Source organism: Ambystoma mexicanum, chromosome 3q, assembly GCF_040938575.1.
Source record: "Ambystoma mexicanum isolate Mex_15411 chromosome 3q, UKY_AmexF1_1, whole genome shotgun sequence".
NCBI classification, from domain to species: Eukaryota; Metazoa; Chordata; class Amphibia; order Caudata; family Ambystomatidae; genus Ambystoma; species Ambystoma mexicanum.
The window spans coordinates 239,405,323-239,409,418 of NC_090926.1; the positions used below are offsets into that span (position 1 = coordinate 239,405,323).

The window sequence follows — 4,096 nt, forward strand, 5'->3', positions numbered from 1 at the left end:
AGCAACTAGGACTGCACAGACCTCTCGGATCCCACTGATCATGCCAGCACAAGCATTGGTGTAGACATGGGAGAAAAATCCTTTACCCCAAGGAACAGTTACTCACTACACTGGAGAAAGTGTTTTGGAGGAAGTCCTTTTTCACTCCTCAGTGCTAATACATACCGGGAGTAGGACAGCCCACAAGGGTCTCCGATGTGTTCAGGCCTGTCTGATACCACCAATCTGGAAAAGGAACCCCAGGTAGATGTGCAGCTAGGTGATCAAACATTCTCATTTATGGTCGACACAGGGGCTACGAAATCTTGCATTAAGGAAGGTGAGTTCCTCTTGTCAGGCAGAACGATGGACACACAGGATTCCATGGGGCTATCCTGTCAGTTCCTTATACTAAAGATCTCTGTATTAAAGTAGGTACTCAAAATATATCTTCCCCTTTGTTTTATTGTACAGATACCCGAGCAAATCTTTCAGGAAGAGACCTCCTGAACAAATTACAGATGTCAGTTGCTTTGGCAAAGGAAGGTATACTATGCTTGACTCCAGGTTTCTATCCGGTAAGAGAAGCAGCACGTTTAAATGCCTATTGTAGTGACAGCATGATCAGAGGGGGTCCCTGTACATTCAACATTGTTTCTTTATGGGGTAATGGTTTTGTTGAGTTGGGTTCTGGGGATCAGAAATCAGACATGGCAGATACCAATGGAGTTTTTTCTTCAGCCTGTTCCGCCAGAGGAAGTAACAGCAGGCACTATTGTAATGATTCCTTTAGAGGTCCTAATGATCAAGAGGAACAGGGTGGTTCTCTCAGGCACATATGAGGAAGCGGAGAGTGGTACACAGTGCTGTGCATTGATCCAACCGTATCGCTAAGTGACGTGTCCAACAAGCAATTATTCGAAGACACAGGAGAGATGGTTTTTTAAATTGGGGTGCCTTGCCAGATAGCTATGGAGAAACTGGAAGCACAACAGACCATGCTCATCATTAAAAATACATCAGCATATTGGAAGGAGGATTTTGGAAAGGTGCCGGACCATTTATGGATCAACAAGCCTCATGATGTGGGGCTGCTAAAGAGTGTTGGAGCAGTGCAGAAACAATTGAAACCTGGTGTAATATTACCATGGGTTAAGCAGTATCCCATGTCTAGAAAGGCAGACAAATGGATCTACAAGACCATTATGACATTGTTGAAGCAAGGCATAATACAACCTTCTGTGTCCCCATGCAATACGGCTATCTACCCTGTGAAGAAAGCAAAGGGATCCAGTTGGAGGATGGTCCAGGATTTGCACCCCTTCAATGATATTATTGAGTTGGAATTTCCAATACCGAATCCTGCCACCATTCTCTGTAACATCCTTAAAGGGTTGACCCACTTCATGGTGATTGATGTAAAAAATGAATTTTTCTCTGTTCCCTTAAACCCTGATTCCCAGTACCTCACAGCTTTTACGTATCGTGTTCAGAGATTCGAGCACATGAGGTTGCCTCAGGGGTACTGTGAAACTACAAGTGTATTTAAAAGGGTGGATCGAATAGATCTGGGGCATTTACATGTGTCAAGTACCATAATTCAGTACGTGGATGATCGGTTGGTTTGTAGGACTTCAGAGGAGCAGTGTCAAGGAGATTCAATAAAGCTCCTCTCTCTGCTCATGGAGAAGGGGTAAAAAGTGGATAAATAAAAACTGTAGTACTGCCAGACAGAGGTAGTTCATTTGGGGCAAGTAATATTGCCTGCAGGAAGGCAATAGGCAGTGAGGAATATTCCTCTGCCATCACAGTTAAACATATGCAGCAGTTTTAGGGCTCTTTAACTATTGTAGATCATGGATTTCTGATTACTGTAGTTACATTAGGCCCTTACTGCAGGGGCTTAAAGAAGCACAGTAGGTGAACGGTCCAACAGAGTGGTCTGAGAAAATGGGGACTTTCTTTCGGGGAACTTGACGACCCCGAATTACGATAAACCATTCTATTTGTTTTCACATTCAGACGGGCAGGTGATGACAGAGGTCCTGACTCAGCAAACATCTATAGGCCACAAACGATTAGCACATTACAGCATACTCCTAGACTATGTGATGCAGGGACAGTTCCCTTGTGAGCAAACTTAATCGGTAGCAGCTTTTGGCAATTCAAAATTCTTCTATGGGTTGTCTGGTGATATTGCACTTGGAAAATGCAGTCTTTGCAATTTTAGAAAGGTGTAAGTGAACGTTAATTACTTATCAAATGTATCAACATATCCAGTGCAGTGTCACCTAGTCAATCCTGTGACATGTAAGCCAAACCAGTGCAAGCTGAGGACATTGTTCATGATTCTGCCACCTAAAAAGGAGAAGAGGAAGAGAGAATGAATGTTATATAGGATGCCCTGGAGGGAGTTGAGGTACATTTTGTTGATGTGTCTTCAATCATGCTAGAAATCAGGGTGGGAGATCCGTAGACAGCTATCTGGTTTGGATGCTATTTTATTTTGCCTCCAAAACAATTTTTGCACAGATGATCAAATTTAAGTATTTACATGACTTTCGATAAGCACGAAAGTATACGGACAGACGTTGTTTGAACACAGGAAATACAGGTGAGTATCGACCTCTCTTTTGTCGAGGTACAATTTCCAAAGTGATGCACGAGTATACATTACAGGCAAGTGAGAACAAAGAATTTTTGACAAGGTGCTGCCCAAGACTGTAGTAGGTCCGGGGATGATGAACAAGACGATGTACACAACTCTATCTATAAACACATATACAAAGGGGTTGTGTCACGGAACATCGACACTGGAGTGTTTCGGCCATGCAGAGCTGGGTAAGAGCCCGAAGTAGTGGTGGCCTTCATCAGGATGAACGCTGATATGGGTACTATCCATGTAGGTAATCTGTGGGGGAAGGGATAGCTGTAAGGATCTTGGGGGAGTAATTATTACTTGAAACATTATTAAATAATGGCTGATTGGTGCCTAAATACACAGTGTTGTGTATTTGTAAGTACAGCTTACCGTCTGCTATGGTTGCAGCTGGGCGCTATGCTTGAAAGTCCTTTAAGAAGTGCCGGACTATGAAAACCCATGCGAACGGGTTGCATGGGCTGACTCAGAGATAAATCGGGTCCTTCAGGTGGGAGGATTAGGCCTGGAGCATCTAGGAGCTGTAAAAAAGATGGTTGACAAACCATCATTTTTACCCTAGACCTAGACGGTGCTAGTGATGCAAGGTCTAAAACAATTCCCGGTGGGATTGAGTGAGTGTCGGTACAAAATTGTACGGGAGAAAATGGCAACAGCGGTCGGGGTGCCAAAAGGTAAGATTGTCCTGCAAAGCAAGTACCAGTGCAGCCCGGATGGTATAACTGCAAAGATGAACACAAGCGTGTGTAGGCAGTGCGCGATATTGGGAAGTGAGTTCAACTAGCGGACATGCTGGAGGCAGTGCAGGCTAAAAGTGTGGGAGAGACTTACTCAGTTATATCAGGCTAAGCAGGGTGCGGGCTTGATGTCGCCGTCAGTAGATAGAAAATGCAGTGCTAAGGGCAGTGCATGTTAATAGTGTGAGAGAGACAGGCTTGGTTGTTATAGAGTTCAGCAGAGTGAGGGCTCAATGTTGCCGCCAGTGAATAAAGAGCGGTGTGTATTTAAAAAAACGGCAGTGACAGGCATATGTAATGCCCGAGAGTGGTGAAATACTGCCTAGGGTGAGTCAGTGAGGTGCCTCCCAGAGTGGAACAACACTGATCGATCAGAAAAGGAATTCAAGTGGGACCCAAACCTCGCAAAAGTCAGAAAATGATAGAAAATGAAAACGAAACTCACCGGAGCGCAATGGATGCGGCAGTACTCCTCGAGGCAATGGGTGCTGTAGAGGGCATGACAGTGCAAACATTAAAAGCACGCCCACGGTACCGGATCAGCCAATGGGGTAAAGGGTGTGTATGTGAGTCAGCACGTCGCTCACGGGTGAGAAGAGCGGCTCATTTCATAGGTTGAAAGTGAGCCAAGGAACTAGGTACACAACGTACGGTGAACCGAAAGTGAAAACGTACGTGTGTGGCTAGAGAGCATTAGAGATGTGCATCTCGGGCGCATGGT

The 4,096-nt window shown here is 44.8% G+C and overlaps 1 long non-coding RNA gene across 1 annotated transcript; it reads right to left on the reverse strand.

Annotated features, from left to right (window-relative positions):
* Positions 1 to 2,462: 2,462 nt before the first annotated feature.
* On the reverse strand, positions 2,463 to 3,866 carry LOC138581835 (uncharacterized). The gene is made up of 3 exons (XR_011304813.1): positions 3,821 to 3,866; positions 3,011 to 3,159; positions 2,463 to 2,890 (listed from the first exon to the last, which is right to left on the reverse strand). It is a non-coding gene; the product is annotated as an uncharacterized lncRNA (long non-coding RNA).
* Positions 3,867 to 4,096: the final 230 nt, after the last annotated feature.